Raw genomic sequence first — 15,422 nt, 5'->3', positions numbered from 1 at the left:
CTCTTACTCATACTCTTCAAGTTTTGACCTCAAAATTCTCCCCGCCTAATCACCCCCCATCACTGTCCGACCTGCCCAAAACCACGTAGCGCCACCACACCGCTGGGACCCCAATCGTGCACACGTGCGGTGTGCACCGGTCCGGTTGCGCTGTTTTCAAGATTTATTCGCCGCCGAGACGAGCCAACACGCGGCCGCACGGAAGTAGCAATACAGTTCTCGTATTGGCCGAGAGACAATTACGTGATTATTTCTGTTCGGTTCAACTCCCAACACGTCACACCGCGAATGCATCGAATGTTTTTCTTGTGATAAACTCAACTCCTCGGAGCGGTGATTGCGGTGAACGAGAGTTGGTTCGTTCGCGCGAGAGAAAGAGACTTGGCGCAAAACAAGTGACGAACCCGACCTAGCAAACCAAGCTGATCGTCAGTCGGAGTGCGGTTTCGGCGAGTGACAGTTCATGAGCGGTGGTGGCGGCGGCAACTTTTGGAGACTTTCGAGACTTCCGAGAATGTGTGGTGTTTAGGGTCGTTTTAAGGGGCCCGCTTGCGTGATTTGTAAGTGATACCGATTTTTACTCCTCTCTCCCCCTGTCTTATCGTCCACCATGATCAGCAAACAGACCGTGGTGGGGGAGCAGCTTGTTACGGCTTGGTTGCGGACGTGTTTAATGGGCCTTATCGGCTGGCTCGTGTGGCCGCAGTGTTTGGTTAGTTAGGGGGGTGGGGAGTAGTGTGTGCGCAGCGTCTGAAGAGAAGGAAGAGCAAAATGTGGTTTCACTTTCAATGGCTGAAGTCCGCCAGCAGGGGCCGGTAGGAAAATCGAGAAAATCAATGCAGTGATAAATTATCAACCGCTGGCTAAAAAGGAAGGAAAAGCCTCGTGGATCGTGGCTTATCGGTGCCATGAAATTGACCGTCGTAAATTTTGATCCGTTGGTTAACTTGGTCGAAACAGCGAGCATCTCTCGTTTGCGGCGGTGAGTCTGCGGAAGTGCAAAACTTGTGAAAAGCTGGAGATGGCCAAGTTGGTGGAGCAGGTTCTTTGCTACGGAAAAGGCCATTTTTGCATCATCAGCGTTCATCTTGAGCTGATAACAGCGTGGTAGGGTGGTTCAAATTTGGAGGAAGCTATCAGAGAGCGCTAAATATCACTGAAATCTTCAAATTATCTAAGTGACAACACATAACGAATGGATATGTTTCCTAAATCCAGATTTTTTTTTTTAAAAGGACCAATAAACTATTGTCTTTCATATGTTTATAGGACCTAATCAAAAAAAAAAAAAAATCTAGAAATGTTATAAGAGCTAAATAAAACTCTCAAATAATTAAAAGGAGAGATTTATTTCTTAACAAATATCTCTATTTCTTAAGATTTTGTGGTTTACGGATGGCCCCTCTAAGGCCCGTAGTCAGGGGGTGGGCTTTGGGCTGAAGCTCCCCCCCGAAATTTTTGGAAGACATATGGGAGAGAGGGAAGAAGAAGAAAAGAAGAAGAAAGTTTCTTAACAATTATATAGTTGATTACAGATGTGTTTACGTATACTCAACAATTTATATTGATTTTTGAAAGATTTTCTTGCTAAAAAGTTCAAATTACTATCTTTTTCTAAACTAAGAGTTTTCTCATAGACAAATCAAAAAAAAATTTGAAAATTGTACACCAAAATTTTTGAAAAAAAAAATCTTTATCTAATCTGGCATAGGTTTAATAATAATGATAATTTTGAAGGTAAAAACATTTTATTACAAAAAATCATAGGTTTACGTTACTAGTTCATCGGGTGCCATGCGTTTTTTAGCTTTGCTGCAAAACTTCTATTAGAGGGATTTTAAATTTCATGGGAATCGAGAGTTGAATTGTGCTATTTCCGGGGAATTATTGGGATTTTAAATTTTATATTGTTTAATTCAACACTTTCTGAAATATGGCATTTATGTTATTTTGCATTGTAATGAAATTAATTCTGATTGATTTCCAATTATTTTGCTTCAATATTAATAAGTATCAAGTTTCGCGGGACTTTCGTCAAAATTTCCCGGGAATCGAGAGGTTTAAAAATGGTCAATTTCCAGGGACCCCAACAGTTTCGACGAAAAGGGCCGGATTTCACTTGATGTATGTTGGGCGAAAACATCCCTCGTATGAGCACAGTTACCGTGCTATATATTTTTAAGAAAGTTATTCATAAGACCTTGCCATCTAGTCCAAAAGACTGAAGATTCGGCAACCCTATCATAAGTTATGATGTAATGATGTGTTATTTATACACTTTTTTCAGATCGGATCTCAGATATTTTAAGTATTTAATGAGATAAAAAAAAATATGATTGATGAACCCTATTCAAGGGTATGAAAATAACAATAGAAATGCAAGGAAAGCACAAATCACCTAAAGATGGATTCAGTAATGTTTGTTAAACATTCAGCTGATTTGGATTCAAACAGTCCCTTTTTGCGGAGATCATTTGTTCTTGATCACTCAATCAAACATTGTTTATGCATTGTAATTTTTAGACATTCTTAATTAGTGATGATGCAATTATATTGTAATATAGTTTAACAAGTTTGTAAGACGATTTTGCAAGTTTTACAACAAAGTATCTTAAACATAGCTTAAATATGTTGTTAAGCGTACACAGCAACCAAGGAAGTTGTTATCTTCTCATTCTAAAATGGTTGAACTTACGGACCCAATCCTGAAATAATTTGGCTGTGAAAATTGACAAATTGAAAATATTTTTCAAAGTTTTGTCGCGTTAACCGTCAACGATGCACATCAACAAGAGCTTTTGCACCATAATTTTGGTTACACACACTTTGTATCTATACAAATACGTAATGTATCAATATGTAATGTATACCCTAAATTATGGTAACAACATAATTTACAGCATAGTTTGACTATTTCAACAATCAGATTTTTGAAGGATTGGGTCCATATGATTTACAATTTTGGAATCCTCAGTTACTCTGCACCCTTATAGAAATCCAATTTCTGGCCAAAACAGTTAAGCTTAAAAAAAATTCAAAAGTTTTCAAGATTGAAATTCTAGAAAATTGTTGAAAACTAGGATTTAAATGTTTGAACTCGTTGTTTTTGATTCATTGCTCAAATAATTTTGTTGATAAGTAATTTGAATTTTAAAGATATGGTAAAAAATGATTTTACTTGTTTTATGTGTAGGTGTCAACTTTTATAAAAATATTTGTTTGACTAATTTTTATTTTTATTTTAAACACTATTCTTTAAGAAAATAATTCAAACAATTTTGAAGATTGTGGTTTTCTGACACTTTTAGAGACCCATAATTATAAGAAATTTGAAAGCCAAAAAATCATTTCTGTGCGTTAAAAGATTTCGAAATAAACCCAATTACAGATTAAAACAGAATAAAACTATTATTGTTAGTCAAACATGTGGAACAAAGCATGTTTCAACACAAAACCCAAATTCTGTCTGCTAGCCGTGTCAAGTTGAAACAAATTACATTACCGAATCTACAAAAAGCCATTTCAAGCCAAACTATATCCGAGTTTCAACGTGTCCAACCCCAATCTACTCTCCAGAGCCGTCGGACGGACGGATAATGCGTAAACAAACCAGTCACTGTCAGACGGGGCAATTTCGGGGGCAAGTTGGAATCTAAAGTGTGCGGCGCACAGAAATGTACAAGAAACAAAAAGAGAAATTATTCGCATATCATACGGTGTGGACACAGTTGGAAAATTTAGGTATTTTGATTGTCAACGGAAATTATTGAAATTTTGGTTTGCTCAAAAAAAAATGTCAAATTTGATTAAACAAATTTTAATTCAATTTTGCCAATACCGACATATTTTCACAACAGTGCAGCATAGACATAACTCTCTCCCCTACTAAAATTTTCCAAAAAATACAAACACTATATATACTCTCATACAAATATTAAACATCAACTAAACAAACACCTCAATTAATCACCCCCAAATACCTTTCCCATTACTCTTCCCTTTCTACCACTATTTATTCCTAATTCCATATAAAAAACCTATTATTTAATCACATAAAAAACATCATCCAACTCCAACCAAAAAAATAACAAAACACACATACCCTAAAACACACACCCTCAACCCCACCTACAAACATACCATAATACATCTCATACACCCAAACCCCAAAACCAAACCCCAAAACCCCTCAAATAACTTCACAAACACTCCTCCCCATCACACCCAATACCACATCAAACACCAACACTTAAATATCCTTAAACATAAAAAAATACCCCCCAACCACCCCAAAATCCCCCCAAAACCCAACCCCAAACCAACTCACCAAAACAACCAACCTCCCAAACCCTCATCCTCAAATATATAAATTAACACACAAAATCATAATCTCCACTTACAACACTAAACCTACACCTCTATCCCTTCCAAATACATATAAATCACTCCCTCAACATACCCACCCTCCCTCCCCCTCTCCCCCCCCAAAACATCCATTCTCCATCATTTATCTTCACTTACTCACCTTAAATTTTATAATTATTATTTAATCACTTTATCTAATCATTCCCTTTTCCATTCAATTCCTCCATTTAACCTCTTCTTTATCCCACCATATAAAAAAAAAATTTCATAACAAAAAAATTACCTAACTACAATCCTCCTAATACCTAACCATTAATCCTATTATTCAAACGTTCTTATTTCCATTTTAACCTCCAACACATCCACACCTAACATACACCCACATATAATTAATAATATAAAACCCCCCCATTATACTCCAATACCAACCAACATTAAATAAACCCAAATTTACTTTTATGTAACCAAATACCTTTCCATCCTATAATATATTTCTCTGGTGACCATTCCAAAAGCACAATCTCTCAAATTCCTGGTGGTCTAATAGTCACTGGAAATAGGATCCCATTTGCTCAATTTTAATTTTCTAGACCGGGTCAATACCAACGTCAGCCCTCTATCGTCTACAGTGAGTTACTGTCGAATCGGATGCTGTTGTTTGGATATGGCCTTCAGAACCGGTCGCTTATCAACGCTTTGGAGCGCTCAAATTGTCATAAATCCTTACGCGTCGGAAGTCTTTTGGCGGAACCAACAGCGTTGGTAAAAAGAAATTAATTAACCAATTTAGGGGGCTTCTAGATCTGGGAAAAGTCATAACTAGTTTTGTTTTTTTTGGGTGAAACATTTGAATTAACTTTGTTGGGTTATAAGGAGTTCAACAAAAGTGAACTGGACCAACTTTCTAACTAACTAACGATTTTTTTGCCGATCTGCCTTGGCCAATTAAAACAAATGAATTTGACTTTCATATCGAAATACTAAATATCTAGTCTTCAAGTTTTTTGCTTACCAATTTTTTTTTTAAACTTTAAAAAGTTGATAACATTTTGTATAGAACGTATTGCATGAGTTTGAATTGCATTTTTTATATTCATAAATCATAAAATTAATTTCTTTAAATAAAAGAATTATAAAGTAAAATTTATGAAGCGAATCAAATTGTTTGATTGTTTTTTATTTTATTTTGGAAATGTTGACATCTTTAAGTAAAATCCTTAAAAATTCTTATTTATTTTAAGATTTTTCTCAATGAATTTACCATGCTTTTCGTTTACAATGAAAATAACCTTTTTAAAGCAAGCTTAAGAACATATCTCAGTCTTCAATGGAACAGTCGACTTTTCTGTACCAAAAATAACAGAATCGAATAGTAACCCTTTTCAAAACAAATACTGAAAAGTTCTGCTTTTCAGCACTGAAATGGATGCCGAAAAGTTAAATTTTTCAGCACTTGTTTGGAAAAGTTATGGGTAATTCTCTACCAACTCACACGAAATCGGGAAAAGTTGCCCCGACCCCTCTTCGATTTGCGTGTAACTTTGTCCTAAGGGATAACTTTTGTCCCTGATCACGAATCCGAGGTCGGTTTTTTTATATCTCGTGACGGAGGGGCGGTCTGACCCCTTTCATTTTTGAATATGCGAAAAGAGAGGTGTTTTTCAATAATTTGCAGCCTGCAACGGTGATGAGGTAGAAATTTGGTGTCAAAAGAACTTTTATGTAAAATTAGACGCCCGAATTGACGGCGTACTCAGAATTTCGAAAAAAATTTGTTTTTCATCGAAAAAAACACTGAAAAAGTTTTAAAAACTCTGCCATTTTGCGATACTTGACTGTAAAAAATGTTGGAACATGTCATTTTAAGGGAAATTTAATGTACTTTTCGAATCTACATTGACTCAGATGTCCTTTTCGAATCTACATTGACTCAGAAGGGTATTTTTTTCATTTAGAACAAAGTTTTTCATTTTAAAATTTCGTGTTTTTTCTAACTTTGCAGGGTTATTTTTAAGAGTGTAACAATATTCAACAAAGTTGTAGAGCAGACAATTATAAAAAAATTGATGTATAAACATAAGGGGTTTGCTTATAAACATCACGAGTTATCGCGATTTTACGAAAAAAAGTTTTGAAAAAGTTACTTTTTGCGTTTCTCTTTGTTTCGTCGTCCGTGTCTGTCGCGGGTGACGATGAACGGCCATGATCGACAACGACCAACTTTTTCAAAACTTTTTTTCGTAAAATCGCGATAACTCGTGATGTTCATAAGCAAACCCCTTATGTTTATATATTTTTTTTTGTAGACAATCTGCTCTACAACTTTGTAGAACATTATTACACTCTAAAAAATAACACTGCAAAGTTAAAAACAACACAAAATTTTAAAATGAAAATTTTTGTTCTAAATGAAAAAATGACCCTTCTGAGTCAATGTAGATTCGAAAAGAACATTAAATTTCCCTTAAAAATGACATAATCCAAAAAAAATACAGTCGAGTAACGGAACTTAGGAGAGTTTTTAAAACTTTTTTAGTGTTTTTTTTCGATGAAAAATACGTTTTTTCGGAACTCTCAGTACGCCATCAAATCGGGCGTCTAATTTTACATTAAAGTCCCTTTGACACCAAATTTTTAATTCATCACCGTTTCAGGCTGCAAATTATTGAAAAACACCTCTTTTTTCGCATGCTCAAAAATAAAAGGGGTCGTACCGCCCCTCCGTCACGAGATATCAAAAAAACGGACCTCGGATTCGTTTTCATGGACAAAAGTTACCCCTTAGGACAAAGTTTCACGCAAATTGAAGAGGGGTCGGGGCAACTGCTGTGTGAGTTGGCGGAGAATTACCCTTCAAAATCAAAATCAAATTATTCGCTCTACAGCATTGCCTTGGCGTTCTCGATTGCGAGATTCCTACTCGAAACTAGGTGTCCGAAGGCTTGATTGTTGAGGCAATTGCAAACCTCTTTTTACACCTTAGCTTCCATCCGACCCGGGATTCGAACTGACGACCTTTGGATTGTTAGTCCAACTGCGTACCAGCGACTCCACCGAGACAGGACCCAGGGAGACGACTCCTACACCTGGACTGAGCTAACGACCTAACCTTTTTAGGTTAGTCCGGGGCCAACATTTACTTCCCTTCCGACGGAAGGCGTGATCAGGCAAATCTCGTCTCGAAAAATGCCACTGGGACCGTCTGGGATCAAACCCAGGCCGACTGGGTGAGAGGCAATCACGCTTACCCCTACACCACGGTCCCGGAATTACCCTTATACTTTTCAAAAAAAAAACAAAACTCGGTGAACCTCGTTGGATAAATGTACGGCTCGTGCTGAAAAAATCCTCTTTTTGCAACATGTTGCATAAACTGCTGTTTTGCAACTCCGTCGTGAAACAACTTACTTTTCCTGTCATTCGCGAGCGACGACACGGCCTTCTTTTCTCTACCAAAAAATGGCAGAATGGAAACTTAACACCTTTCAATACTAGTAAAATGAGAAAAGTTCAACTTTTCAGCACTCGGTTTGAAAAGAAACATTTTTTTTTGTTTTGCAAAAAAATGTTGCTTAGTTGCAAAAAAGAAGATTTTTTCAGCACTCGTCGTATTTATCCAACTCGGTAAACCTGGTTGGATAAATGTACGACTCGTGCTGAACATTTTTTATTTGCAACTTGTTGCATAAACTACTATTTTTTCAGCACGAGTCTTACATTTCTCGAACGGCTATGCTGAAAACTTTTTGGCACTCAAGTTAGTGCTAAAGTGAACTTTTCAGAACTGTTTGGTAATGATAAGTAGGCCGTCATTATAAAATGACAGGAAAAGTAAACATTTTTTAAATGCAGTTGCAAGATATATCTTTCCATAAGATTCAACTTCTAGTATTAATGGGTTAGTTCTTATTAAATTTGCTCAAATTTGGCAAGGCATTTCAAATAATTAAAACAATACTGTTTTGCTAGTGAAACAGGTGTCATTTTTGCTGGTCACCCATATAAGTAAAAAAAATAGGTAAATGCTATAAAAAACATATTTCGCCGATAATTGACCACACACAAAAAGTTAATTGAACCAATCTTCTCAGTTTTCAAGCTAGTTAAAAAAATACTTATAAATACCAAACTGAGTTTTTCTTATACAGATACACTCAATATTTAAGGGAAATAAATTTGAGCAGTATAGAATGCAAAACTTGGAAAACTACTAAATTGTTTTCAAATTAAATTTTAAATCCTCTGTCCCGACAACACCAACGTATTTTTCAACATTATCGATGCAATCCGATCAGTTGTTTATCAATAAGGCGTCTTCGAAGCTGTTGCTGTCGGCGCCCTGTCCGGCATCTTCTGGGGCAATTGAACCACATTCAATTTGCAGAGAGGGTGGCAAAAGTGGGTGGAATGCGATCGGCTGTTTTTTCCACTCCAAGTGAAGGCACCCCCCCCCCTCTGCTGATTCGAGGTCCTGCGAGTTTTCACCGTGAGCTCACGATCTGCGTGTGAATGCACTTCAACTAAGTGATTGTGATAAGAAAGCAAAGTTGAATAACATTGTGAAAACATTGCTAAAAAGTATGTTTGTTCTGATTGTGTATCTACATATTTTCTGAAAAAAAAAAAATGTAAAAGCAAGCATAATTTTGTGGTAAACGGTAGAAAATATATCGCAATTGAACTTACCATAATCTGAAACCATAAAACATATAGTTTTTATTCGTATTTGGTTCAGATAAATGGAAAATTTTGTAATACCTTAAAAAAAACCAAAAAAATATTTTTGTTTTTTTTATTAACCAGTATCTTTAAGAGTACACATGTAGATTTCCCGGATAAGAAAAAAACATGCTATCACGTGTAAAAAGCAGAACAAACAACATAGATGATCCCAACCAAACTCGCCTCCGCTCAGCTCAGTTTTCCCATATCTCTCGGAAAAGCAACATGATTATTATTCCAATTTTGAGAAAACCCCGTGCGCCGTGTCGTGTTTTTTTCGCTTTAACTCATATTATTTCTGTATTAAGCGAAAAACAACAGTGTTTGATTCCGGTTCGTTAAACATGGAAGTTTTCATCCAAAGCAGCGAATTCGGAGCATCCCATCGTGGTCCTATGGCACTTCCTGGTAGATAAAATGGCTCTCTTTTCTGTGTATCGAAATTCGGAGGGATCGTAGCAAATAATTTAAATGTTAATGTGGGATGTTTCTTCTGCCTTCCTGTAAAAAGTAGTTTTGACATCGAGAAAAATAACAATTACAAGGCAAATTAAAGCCTCAAAAAAGTGCTAATGCATAGCTCAAAATAAGTTCATAAATAAATAAATAAATGCTTTGAAGGAATAAGTTTTAATTGTAGTGATGGTAATACTCACTTCAACTAAATCTTATTTGACAAAAAACTCATCTGAACAGTGTCTTAAAAATAAATTAAGAGCTGAGGATATCAGTAGCCTTCAAATCAATTTATGTAAACGTGCGTAAAAAAGGTTTTTAACAAAACGTGTTTTTTTAACTAAAATAATCCTGTTTTCTCCTAAAAGAAACACTAATTTCGTCCTGATCGTGCTATTGTGCTATACAAGCACGTTTTGTTTTGCTGACCATTCTATTCTATGCATTCTTAAAATTTGGTTGCCGAATTCTCGAATTATAACCAAAAGTGTATACAGAAGTCAGGCATTTACATGTGACAAAACGTCATCTGACTCACATTTGCACACTGACATTTGCAGAGCGTGACAAGATTGCCCGATCTGCAACTTCTTCCTTATGCAGAGTGACAACATTGCAAGAGGTTTTTAAGGTTTTTTTTTGTAACAAATATCTCAGGATTGAAATCGAATTTTGTGGATCTTAGAAGGTCAAAAGGTAAGGCATTAAAACTCAATTTGCCCAATAATTGACATGCGACAAGATAGCACGAGCTCGACGATTGACTGACATCTTCCGTGGCCGCCCCACCTCCACTTACTTTTTATACGTGCCAGTTTGAATGCGTTGAATCGAGGAAAAAATGCTGTTTTGCTCCACAAAGTGCAAATCGTATCGAGAGGGAGCACAACAACGAGATGTTCAAAGAGCATCGCTTCCCCTGCTATGTAGGGTAGTTTTACCTCGCAATGGGTTAAAGGTTTAACAACAACAGTTGGCATTAAAAAGTTTGATGTTAGGGGCCTCTACCATGGCTGTTTTGAACTAAATGGTACATGGCTTTTTGGCATGGCTTTTATTTTTTCCTCTTTTCTCCACTGAGGTATACGCCACTTTGAAGCTCTTTAAAGCCTGTTTACTCCCCGCAATAAAATGTCTAATTTGGTGTGTTAATATGAGAACGCTTTAAGCTGTGTGCGTGAGGACAGATATGATAGATGAAGTATATATAGTTTAGTTAAACAATAAGGGTGGTTCTTAAATTCTATCAAATACTAACGTCATGATTCAAATTCCCGGACGCTTCGAAAACCGGACACCTCATCTTGTTTTATCAATTATTTGGATAAAAGTTCGCATTATGAATGTCAAAACTGATGAATTCTAACATCAACTTTCATTTAAAGTTTGTTTGAACGCTGTAGTTAATACCAAAACAATTATATAAAATAAAATATAAGTTTACCAAACATGTGAAACATTTCACTGAAATATTTCATAGGCGACCGATGCACCGGAAAGGCAAAGCAGAAATTTATGGTTTCGATTTCCTTAAATTCTGGCATTTTTTTTTTTATAAAATATTGATTGTTTTGATGTTAACAGCTTATTTGAGACCTAAGGAATGCCATTCACTAATATTTCAGTCCAAATTTGAGCGATTCATAAGCAAAATTGAGTGTCCGGAATTCGAAACAAAAGTGTCCGGATTTCGGAACAGCTTTTATCAGTGTCCGGGATTCGAAGCACAACAAGTCATTTTAATTTTGAAATTCTGATGAAATTTGTTAGAAAAGACATTTCCAACTTATTGCATAATTTTTTGCCAGCTATAACAGAAATGATATGCTACTAAGTGTCCGGATTTCGAATCATGACGTTAGTTATTCCCACAGAGGGCACAACAGATTGTGACTGTTGTGACTCCGGCTCCGATTTCAACACTACACAGCTAAAAAAGTAGTAATCCAGCTGCGTGTAAAAGACCTGGGTGTAAAATAAATATTGCATTATTTTATGCCATTTTATGTAATTTTACACCCTAAAATATGTAGCCCATCAGTATGGGAAACCTACTTGACCGAAATGTCAAGCTCATATATACGTTTATCCTTTCCACTCTTCATCGGTCTGATGGCCGAGTGGGCTAAGGCGCCAGTCCTTGCTGTTGGTGCTGGTTTGAATCCCGTCGGTTGCAACTTTTTTTTGTGTTTGCGAAAATTGTACATGTAGCGTGTAATATTAAGTGTTTATTTTGACGAAGGTGATGTGCATGCTTTTGCATGCGATTTTACCATCGGATTTTTTGCTGTGTAGCTTCTTGAAATTTAGCGAATCTGATTCCGGCTTCTAAAGATTCTCCGACTCCAACTTCGCCTCCAGATGATTTACAAAATAACCCGAACCCACCAAATCCGACTGCGACTCTGACTCCACAGCTCAGAAGTGTTTCCTCTCTTCGATGTAATTTGACTACAATTTATTAATCTTCTCATTGAAAAATGCCGGCGACAAAATTGGGCGAAAAGTTCACCGCCCGGAGATCGCGAGTTGGCGCGAGGGAATGAACACCGCGAAAAAAGATTCGGGGGTGCATTGGGGTTAAATGATCATTTCATCATTCGTTTTAATTAGAAAATAATTATTTTTTCGTAAATATCGCTACTTTGATGCGATGTAATTCATTTTTACAGTAAATTAGGCATTGTTACATCAAATTTTACCTTTCAAACTAACTAGAATGGCCAAATTTTAAAACATCAATGTTTGCCAATTTGACCGTTTTACACCAATTCCCCTTGTAGAACAAAAGAAAAGTTCATCCGCGGTCTGTCAGCAGCGCGCTGTTTTGTTTGCTGGATCAACATTTGGAAATGTCGAACGTTGAAGGAAATCGCTCGAAAAATGATAATTAACTGATTTCAAATGTTATGGCCGCAAATGAAAGGTAAGGGTGGCTAATTTTTGATTCCGATCTTTAAAACTTGTTCTGGCGAGGGTTCTGGGCACTGCGGCAATCGATTTTACCGGCGGGTTGCTTCCGGTTGCATTTGATTTGAGGAGAAGGTTTTTCAATCCACCAGGGGCTTATTCGGGGGCAACAGTTTCGGTAATCCGGAACTTCCGGTATGTTTCATATTTGCAGTGTTTAGCATGAAAAACAAACTTAGACCAATCTTTCAAGTGTGCGCTCTTTTTGAGGGGTAGCAAACCGAAGAAGAGCGCAACTCGGGGGAGCGTTATTTCGGGGTTTGAGCGCAAATCGAGGGAGCGTTATTGCGGGGTTTTGGCGTAAAACGGGATTTTCTTTTTTAATTTTATTTACAATTAAACGAAACATTTATATAAGGGGTCATCCACAAAACACTGATAATGGGCCATCCTCAAATCTGGGTATCCAAGAACTCCCGGAAGTCATGGCCTAAATAGCTACCTGATCAACGGAGGTCTACATGGGTGAATTAACCATCGGTATACACTCAACCCCCGGTGGTAAGTCTCTTTTTCGTTTGACACTTTTTTAGTTTGTACCCCGTTGGTTGGTCAAAGTCAAACTAAAAAGTAACGAACTGTCACTTTTTACACGGCGCTCACGCACACTATCAAAACACACGTTTGGTAGTGTGTGTGAACTCCGTGTAAAAGGGGTGTCAAACTAAAAAGTGACCCCGTTCGTTTGACAACAGTTGGTGTCAAACCATCGGGGTTTGAGTGTAGTTTCAGTGAACAACGATGGACACTCTGGGGTACGTTGGATTGTTATAAGTCTTCTAAGAACTCCTTGAAGTTATGACCTGGATATCAACGGAGGTCTATATGGGTGAATTAACCGTCGGTATAGCTTCAGGTAGCTTCAGTGAACCACGATGGATACCCTTCGCCATGTTGGATTATTATGGGTCCTCCAGAAACTCCCGGTTGTTATGACCTGATGATCCAAGGCTGTATATCATAGGTACTCGCGATCTTGCTTTGCAGGAAAACCTAAACATAAACAATGTCAGTGGCAGTGGAGTAAGAGTGTCCGAGATAACGATTTTGACAACCGCACTACTACACACTCAATCGCGAGTACCTTAGGTAGAAAGCCATGCTGATGATCTACCTGATCAACGGGGGTCTATATGGGTGTATTAACCATTGTAACTTGTAACTATAGTTTTTTTTAGACTAAAAAAAGTTTTAATTCAAACCTGGTCATAACTTAAAACTTTGCCAATGGTTGGTGATCAGAAAATCTTATCTCAAGATACAGATTTGCGAAAACATTCACAGCACTTGTGTATAGACAGACACCATTTTGTATGAAGAATATGAAGCAATAGTGCACAATAACTATTTTGTTTATAAAAAAAAACATCAATGGACAAGGTTTCATACAAATCTGAAAATGCAATCAAAAGTCGATTTGCAATAACGAAAGGAATTAAATACTTTGTTGAATACAAAATAACGCCTCATTTTTCTGTTTGTTTGTTGTTGTGCAGGTTTGATTTCAAATATTTCGTTTGATATGTTCCAATTGGGTCCAAAGGTGAAGCTTAAATTTGAGATATTATTATTCACAACGATTAAGCTTATTTTTCTGACTACAATGACACTTTGTACGATCGAGAAGGATTTAAAATCGATTTTAAATCAATTTGAAAATAAAAAAAAAATCGCAGCCCTTCTTAACAAACTTAACTCTTCTTAACTTCACAGCTCGTTCTAAGCGGACCTTAGTTGATTCATCGAAAAAATGTTGTCCTGTCCTATTTTTTGCATTTAAATGAAAAAAAAAGTGATCAGAAATGGGTTTTAATCTGTTTTTTACCGTTGAACATAACAATTAACTTAGGGCTTTAGGACCCTATTGTCTATATGCGTGAATTGACCATCGGGGTAGCTTCAGGTAGCTTCAGTGAACAACGATAGATACTCTGGGGTACGTTGGATTGTTATCGATCATCCAAGAATTCCAGGAAGTGATGACCTGATCAACGCGAAACTATATGGGTATATCAACCAAGAAGCTTCAGTGGACCATGGTGGACACTTTGCACCATGCTGGATTGTTATGGGTTTCCCAGGAACTCTCGGAAGTCAGGTAAATCATCAGGTCATAACTCCCGGGAGTTCCTGGAGGACCCATATTAATCCAACATGGCGAAGGGTATCCATCGTGGTTCACTAAAGCTATCTGAAGCTATACCGATGGTTAATTCACCCATGTAGACCTCCGTTGATCAGGTAGCTATTTAGGCCATGACTTCCGGGAGTTCTTGGATACCCAGATTTGAGGATGGCCCATTATCAGTGTTTTGTGGATGACCCCTTATATAAATGTTTCGTTTAATTGTAAATAAAATTAAAAAAGAAAATCCCGTTTTACGCCAAAACCCCGCAATAACGCTCCCTCGATTTGCGCTCAAACCCCGAAATAACGCTCCCCCGAGTTGCGCTCTTCTTCGGTTTGCTACCCCTCAAAAAGAGCGCACACTTGAAAGATTGGTCTAAGTTTGTATTTCATGCTAAACACTGCAAATATGAAACATACCGGAAGTTCCGGATTACCGAAACTGTTGCCCCCGAATAAGCCCCTGGTGGATTGAAAAACCTTCTCCTCAAATCAAATGCAACCGGAAGCAACCCGCCGGTAAAATCGATTGCCGCAGTGCCCAGAACCCTCGCCAGAACAAGTTTTAAAGATCGGAATCAAAAATTAGCCACCCTTACCTTTCATTTGCGGCCATAACATTTGAAATCAGTTAATTATCATTTTTCGAGCGATTTCCTTCAACGTTCGACATTTCCAAATGTTGATCCAGCAAACAAAACAGCGCGCTGCTGACAGACCGCGGATGAACTTTTCTTTTGTTCTACAAGGGGAATTGGTGTAAAACGGTCAAATTGGCAAA

At 37.2% G+C, this 15,422-nt stretch overlaps 1 protein-coding gene across 2 annotated transcripts in view; it reads left to right on the top strand.

Moving 5' to 3' along the window:
• LOC120428854 (uncharacterized) overlaps positions 1 to 15,422 on the top strand; it is a 47,858-nt gene that overhangs the window by 29,729 nt on the left and 2,707 nt on the right. Inside the window, exon 1 of one of the 2 annotated variants that reach the window (XM_039593977.2) lies at positions 405 to 560. The exons of the other annotated variant lie outside the window; for it this stretch is intronic. The gene's annotated coding sequence lies outside the window, so the exon portion shown is untranslated. Of the gene's footprint in view, positions 1 to 404; positions 561 to 15,422 lie in introns of those variants that run through there. 2 annotated transcript variants of the gene reach the window in all.

The sequence above is a fragment of the Culex pipiens genome, chromosome 1, assembly GCF_016801865.2.
Source record: "Culex pipiens pallens isolate TS chromosome 1, TS_CPP_V2, whole genome shotgun sequence".
NCBI classification, from domain to species: domain Eukaryota; kingdom Metazoa; phylum Arthropoda; class Insecta; order Diptera; family Culicidae; genus Culex; species Culex pipiens.
Note: the sequence above shows the minus strand (reverse complement) of the source record. Positions and strands in the feature narration are given on the sequence as shown.